This window comes from Rhincodon typus, chromosome 15 (genome assembly GCF_021869965.1).
Source record: "Rhincodon typus isolate 14 chromosome 15, sRhiTyp1.1, whole genome shotgun sequence".
Taxonomy (NCBI): Eukaryota; Metazoa; Chordata; class Chondrichthyes; order Orectolobiformes; family Rhincodontidae; genus Rhincodon; species Rhincodon typus.
Window position 1 is genome coordinate 43,637,618 of NC_063346.1, and position 8,245 is coordinate 43,645,862.

Consider the following 8,245-nt stretch of genomic DNA (forward strand, 5'->3'; position numbering starts at 1 on the left):
GGGAGAAACCTGGACTGCCCCAGTCCAACCAGGACATCTGGTCACCCTGATGATGACATATTATGGGGGTAGTTATATACCACCATTCTTTTTGACATGTTTTAGTGAGCTGAACACAAGTAGGTATTTTCTAATCAACCTTTCAGAGAGATTATTACACATCTCTGGAGCGAGATGGGATTCGAACCCAGGTCTTCTAGCTCAGAGGTAGGGACATTATCATTGTGCCACAAGAACATACTGGTTATAATGTTAAAACAAGGAAGATCATTGCAACAAACTTCAGTAGACATGGACAAACTAATAAAATGAGCAGAGACAGGAAGATGAGAGTTAACATAAATAAGTGTGAACTGACACAAAAATAGAGATTACTGGAAAATTTCCAGCAATGTCTATTTTTGTTTCTGATTTACAGCATCTGCAGTTCTTTTAGTTTTTATTAAGTGTGAACTGATTTGGTTTGTCAGGAAAAATTAGGAAAATAAACTAAATGATTTAATTTTAAAGGGGATACAGCAACAAAAAGACCTGGTGTGGCGATGCATGAACCCAAACCTTTGAAGCTGGCAGAACAAGTGGAGAAGCCTGTTTAAAACATCTATGGGATCCTTATTATTAATAGGAGAAGTATTGGTAAAGTTTTATACAACACTGGTTAATGATCTCAGCTGGACTATCTTGCTCAAATTTTCATATCACACTTTGAGAATAATGTCAAGGTTGTTGAATAAGGGTGTAAGGGTTTGAAAGGGTTAAAGCTGAGGCAGGCATTAATCCCCACCCAGTATGTTGGCATCACATGGATTCAGACAGGAGAACAGCTTTGGATCTCAAAGGAGTAAAACTCACATTGAGGCTGTCGTCATAAATTTCATTACAATTGCGGAATTTTCCTAGTGTTTCAATAACAAAGACACCAGCAAGCCATTTGGGGAAATACGGCACGTTCAGATAAGTTAGATTCTCAACATTGAGGAAACTATATCTGATTTTCCACCCAAGGTTTATACCGGGAGATGCAAATCTCACTTGTGAGTGTTTAGGGGCCTATTTCTCTCATTATTACCTAATCTTGCCTTATTTATATACAACTTGCTATTCTCACATGTAGTGGTGGCTGAGTGGATAAAGCAATGGCAAGGGTCTCCCCTCACAGGTTTGAATCTTGCTTTCTATGTTTCACATTAGCTCTTCACTAAGTGTCTAAGTACTACATAAAAAGAAGAAAAGCCATCCAAATACACATGATTTCTCCTGTCTGTTCAATTTGAGAAGCGACAAATACTGTGTTTGCAAAATGCACTGGAGACACATGGCAAACAAACACGCAATCTCCTGATGCACAGTCAGGTGTGTTATCTATTGCACTAGTGGGCATGTGGAGAAATAGTTCAAATTCTGCCAGTTTGTGCCCTCTATCAACAGGGCAATGATGGGGAAGGTAAAATTCACAGGCTGAACAATCGGCAATGATAATCACTCGAAAATCCATGGTGGAAAGAAACTAGATGACGAAAATCCCCACTGTTAAAGTAAGACTGGATACATGGCAGCTCCAACTCAGCTGTTGCTCCTCTGAGCCAGCAGCCCACCAACATCTCAGGGTATACTCCATAAACATCCTCTGTCCATAGATGTTGGCATCAGACATGCCGCCTCACTGCATCACCACAGCCCATCTCTGACTCGTTTAGAATAACTCTGCACTTCAGTACCGTACTTTGCAGTGCAACACACCTTGCAAGTCACTATGTGGGCAGAGGCAGGCACCCATCTTATGGATTTGAACAGTGTGCACCAAAGTGTTCTTCGCTTTCTCTCTGAGTGCTCATTTTATACCTACTTTTTCGCTCGCAGCATCACTGCCTTGCCTCGTCTTGCCTTTTTGTGCATTGCCATCTCATTCAGAACTTACAGCCTCAAAATACTTCTGTCTTCTCTTGCTTTTTAGCACAGACACATGGCTAGGCAGCATGTCATGTATGCCAGCAGTGCAGCTAAGAGGGTGGGCATATTGCCAAATGGCATCAACTGCATCAATGTCACACCCATAGCATGTGCCAACAGGTTACATGATGGGCACACTGTCTGTTCATCAGCCAAACGTCCTTCTCACTGAGTAGTCCTCAGTCAAATCAAGGGGGGAATGTGATTAGTCATATGTACTGGCACAGTAAGACAAGGGCAGTGTCCAATATCAGCCCAAGGGCTTGGATTTGGTCAGTCTGGAACTTGGGCTGGTCAGAGTTAGGAGGCTCATTACACCCTGGGTAGTGGGCCACAGTCAGTCCTGCAGCTCAACCAATCTGGAGTCAGTCAAGGAACTGCATAGAGATCAGTCTGGGATCTGGTCACTCATCAGTCAGATATGTCTTTGTGAGTCAGTCAGGGAGGTGGGCCTTGGTCCAGGGAGTCTGCTCATTGAAAATCAAGGAGGGTTGTCAGGGGCTAGTGCTGTGATGGGCAAGTTGGGAAAGTCATTTGTGGGGATTGGAAGCAGTATGATGAAAGGCAGAAGGGATAATATTTGTGAAAGGGGGTAACTTATTCAATATGGCCACAGTGCTTAACTGTGCTTGGATGACAAAGCTGGGGAGATGTAGAGTTAAATAAGAGTTGGGTGGGAACATGAGGAAGATCAAAGCCAATGGGTTTGACAGGGAGAGCTACACAGAAAGGAACATGCAGGTTTGTGGGGGTTGAGGTTGCGGGTGGGGCAGGTGGGGGGAGCGGGCGTGTGTGGTCACTTAGACACCTAGATTGAGACACTGAGTTTGCAAGCCTTATCCAAATCACAAATTCACAATCTAAATGAAAAAATGGCTATCACCACACCAAGAGTGGATGGAGTATGATTTTTCACAGAGAGAGCAGGTTTTACATTTGTGCAATGGGGTGCATGTCTGTGTGTGTATCTAGCAGACACTGAGTGTGGTGGACTGGGCTGTCCTGTTGCCAGTCTGCCTATAGAGGCAGCATTGAGGGGTTCTTCAAACCTTTGACCCAGTTTGCTGAGTGCCTCTGACAAACCAGCCTGCTGTTCTTGTGTCTGGTTGTGCATTTCTGTGAAGTAAATGATAGTTGAGACCACAAACTCCTCTCTTGCTTGAGGCTGAGCAGCTGCCTGTCTCTGGCAGTCCTCCTGAGGTGTTTCACTTACGGTTAGCCGCTGAACTATCGCAGTGAGGTGTTCACCAGATACTGGTCCCAATTCTAATCCGGCTAACATACTTACCAAGTTGTCAGTGTCTGGGCTCGTGCAGGGTGCAGGAGGCAACCTTGCCAGTATTTCCTCTGAAGGCTTGCTGGCTCTCTCCTCAGAGGTGGAGAATGTTGTCCTGAGAGAATGCTTTCCTTGTGCTGGAAATCATGCAGATACCACTGGAGACAGGAGTGAGAATGAGTTGTGAAATAGGGGCAAAAGCTAAGGAACATTAAGAACATGCTCACAGTGCTGGGGATGGGAGAGCAGCACAGCATTTGACAACGAATCTCACTGTGTTGCCCAGACATGGACCTCTCAGCATCTCTACATGAGCAGTCTCTGTCCTGTCCCGCTAAGGCAAGGAATCTCTTCTCAGAGGGGACAAGGAGATGAATGCCTAGCACTCTGCCACCCACCTTGGCCTTCTCTGCCCAATTGTGGGGTGTTATTTACCCAGAATGAGACAAAGGGAGAGATTGAGTGAGATGAAAGCGGCTGGTACAGCTGCCAGAGTTGGGGCTATTAGAGAAAAGCTGGTGAGAGAGCCTGAGGAGTGCCTGAGGAGTGAGTAGAGTGCACGGAGGGCAGCCAGGGTTAGTGGTTTCTGGAGAGGGAGCGACTGAGGGAAGGTGCTACATGCGGTAGTGGGAGTGGCACACCATGAGCCTTGGTGGGAGGTGGGTCCACTGGTAGAGTTTGAGTGAGTGTGAGGTAGCCGAGAGAAGTCGGTGGCACTTGCTGGCACAGAAGGTCATTCACTTTTTTCTTGCATCACTGGCATTCCTCGAGACTGACAAACTGGCAACTTCAGACCAAACTGGCAGGGACGGGTGCTGGGGTGTCCTCGAGCTGTGCTGAGGAAAAAGGATGCCCCCTGCCCCCTCTCCACCACCCCAACCACCATGATCTCCAGGTCCCTATCACAGAAGCAGGTTGTCAACTTCCCTTTTTCAACCTAGTCCCTTAAAATTGTGTGGCCACACACAGTGAATGGCTGTTCCTGGCTGACTTGCAGCTATTGACCTGGTGCACAGCAGCAATCAATCCCAGAAGGTGCTGGCAGCCGTGCGTGCTTTCACCATTGGTGAGTGCAAGTGGGACACGGTAGCGAGGTGGTGCTCACATAACAGGCTGAGCCTCGGAGAATTGTACAAGAAAGCCACTAGCGCTTAAGGAGGGAATGACTCCATGAAATTTCCCAAAATTGACACTTGGCCAATTTTTTGGTAAAATTTCACCCAATATCGATCATAATAACGTAACTTGTACCTCACTGCTATCATACAATAAACTACATCTTGTTTAAAATATGAATCTTTTCTCCCTAAACTAACAAGTGGTTTTCCTCTGGGTACTAGAACAAGCAGCGCAAACTGTACTTTCCAACTCGCCAAGATGATGGTAACAGAAAATCTGCCAGATGGAACTTATATTCATGATGACGTCTGGTCTGGATCCACATGCATCAATTGTCTTGTTGCTCGAGTAATTTATCATCACGGTTTAAACAATGCGTTACATGGAGAGACTGGAGAAACCAGGGCTGTTTTCCTCAGAGCTGCCAAGTTTCGGAGATACTTTTACAGAGATATTTCTGAATAGGTTTGATCAGGGTAAATAAGAAGAGTTATTTGTAATTGCAGCATGATTGATAGATATGGGACACAGATCTAAGGAGATTTGCAAAAGAATGCAAGGCACAATATGAAAACATTATGTTTTTATACATCTGGAAAGCTCTATCTGAAAGGGTGGTGGAAGCACATTTATTAAATAAATACTTGAATGGGAAGGAATTACAAGATCATAGACAAAAAAAAAGTATGATTAATTATAACCAAATATCTAGCACAGTTAAATAGTCTCATTCTGTGCTCTATGATTCGAGGTGAATAGCATACTGGGTAACAAAAAAAAATTCATTTCCTACGTACTGGAAAGGATGAATTGTTGTTATTTTTACATACTAATAAGTTATTCTCCTGGGTCAGAGACCTTCAATACTCAACAAAAATTTTTTTCACTGAGCTGGCAATTTGAAAGGTCAAGGCCCATAAAAGCAGGACATCGGCAAATCTGAAAGTAAAAGAGAAGACAAGGTAATGTAAAATTAAATAATACATGATAGTAGACCTCTGATACATTACTAACAATATTCCCCTTTGTGGTTTGCAATTTTGACAGGAGCACTTCTAGCATTACCAAATGCCGCGAACAGTTACACCAGTAAAATAAAGTATGCCACCATGTAAGATCCACAGACAGTCACAGAAAACAAGGATAAACTTTAAAAACAAAACAATAGATTGTAATACGAGCAGTTCACTCTCAGTTGTCAGGGACCATATATAAATGTAACCTGAATTGAGTTCAGTATGAAATTTGTTATTGATGCCTTTCTTCCTATAGATCATTAATAAACAGCAAGATTTACATTTTGACAATACCAAAATTGAGTGAGTTTCAGACTTTGACTTGACACACTTTATTACACATATACTTGAATTCTTTCCAAACCTACATCCAAGATTTCACCACAAAATCTGTCCTGTTAGCAGCCCTATGATCCTCTGGCTCTATAGTGACTTTATCTTGGGGTTTCAATTAGTTCAGTTGGCTGATGACTGGTTTGCCAATGCAGTTTATCATTAACAGGGTGTGTTCAATTCCTGCTCTGGCTGATGTTACTGTGAAGGACTCTTCTTCTCAACCTCTCCAGCTTGCCTGAGGTATAGTAACCCTTAGGTTAAACCAATATCAGTAATCTCTCTAATGCAAGATTAACCCTATGATTCAGTTGGACGATGGTGACTTTACTTACATATAGTGAGAGGTGATTAAACAAATTATGCATTCAGAATGGATGGGGGCATGTATCACAACAGCCAGACTCAAAGATGAAAGTGCCTATGTTACATGCTGATATGAGGCAACTGTTTTATTCTACAACACGCATAGCTATGAGTTTAAAAATAATGCATCAATTCATTAATTTAGTTTCAGCAGCAGACTACTCATTTTTTTGGAGTTGAAGTTGTAACCTATTACTTCAAGGGAATTATCCCTGAAGTAAATATAGGTTCTTCCATGTGAGTATGCATTTAAAAATAGTCTAGAACAACTACTGAAATCCTTTGGTTGTCTGCTACTTAAGAAATATGAATGCTATTTTGCACATGTAATTTATCTATCAGTTAATATCAACTCCATTGTTTTGACAAATCCTCCATTGTTAGCCGAAATTGAAGGTTCATACAGCACACTGACAGTGCACGTATGCATTTGGGTAGGTTAACTTAACAGTGGGTGAGTGGATTTTCCCAGCAAATTTCTAATCTGTGGGTTATTCTGCTTAATGGTATGAAAGGTAGCAGAAATTGTGGAGTGCAAGGTTTTTCTGTTTCCCATTCATTGTTTGTGAGCTCTTACGACAAGATATGGAACTATGGAAGCTCGATTACGTCACACCATACTTAAAACAGTTGTAGAACTAGTACGAGACTTGGTGAGGCTGTAGATAACATCCCAACCTGTGCACCAGAAGTTCAGAGGTGAAGTCACACTTCATGACTCCATAGCCAAGGAAGGGTCATTCATAATGTCATAATCAGGTTGAGTATCAACTTTGTTACAACCAGTCCCCAGGTGAGATTTCCCCAATTTATTACAGTTCCAAATGGGATGCCAAAAATTGTCGCGTTCCCAAATAATGGGGGATGATTTAGTTCCCCCTCTTTATTCACCTGTCCCTCAGTTGGTCGCAATAAGGTTACTTTAAAAATAAACCCACCCTTTGCAGGCTTTCTTGAGTTAATGAAAGAGTTAGTTTATTAGCTACTAAACAAAAGACATAATGTTGCACACATACACAGATTAGAAATGAGAGGCAAGTCCAAAAGGATAAAACTTAAAAAAGGTATATGGAACAGTCTCCGTGTTCTGTGAGGAGTAAATATTGTTGCCATTATGCTGTTTGAAACCAATAGCACAGATACTGGTAGGCAAAAAGATTGATTTCAAAAAGCTCAACATTGCAGGTTCTGCTTTGTTTCGACTGCAGTTTCAATTGTATATTCCAGCAAGGGTAACACACAAGCCAGCCTTACAACTCATGTCCCCAGTCTGGAATGTAACCCACAGAAATGTTTTCCTGCTGAGGGAAGGTAATTAGATTGCCTTTGAAATCTTGCTGTTTGAATCTTCCCTAGCATCCTAGAAGGTGCAACATTTCAAGAGGATATTTTTGAAGGCACTGAATTCCGTGCTCAGAGGTTATGTTATCAGGAATGGTTTGTGGTCTTTGTTTTAAGAAAAGCATGTTTAATCCAAAAGTTCAATGTGTCAATACATTATGTGAAGTTGTGATCTTCGTCATCATGACAGCTTGTAACTCCTTCCAGCACATGTCAATGGCAGGTGGTAAGAATGAGAGACAGTCCTGGTCAGCTACATGACAGAAAGAAAATTGGATCCTCTACCATCACAGTTCCAAAGCTCCAGGCTACAACGTGCATGTAAATGTGTATACTGTATTGCCACAGTAACTCAAACTCTTCGCTGGGTCAGTGTGCATCAGATTAAAAGGTAGCAACAATGTAACACTTCCATTTCCCTCATTGTCTACATGCAGCCTTGAAGCTGCTCAGTATGAAATTATTGTACTCATGTCTGTTGGCACTAAATTCAATGTTTCTGTTTTCATTCAACAAAACAACGCCAATTTCTTTCATACCACAGGTCATAACACTCATTGAGTGGTTAATAAACTTCAGTACCAATTGGCCAGATTGCAGGAAATTAAACTTTCATAACTTGGAGCTATAAGGCATCCAGATAGAAATAGAATCCGTTCTGCATATTGGAATTTTTGAAATGAAAGTTTATGTCAAATGTCCACCACCATGTTATGGTTTAACTGGAGTCTGCGAGTCACATCCATTTAGAAAATTCCACCTTGCTCTCACTTTCACCTGGACCATCTCAGACTCTTCCCTTCCCTTCCTTGACCTCTGTGTTTCCATTTTTCCGAGGATAGAC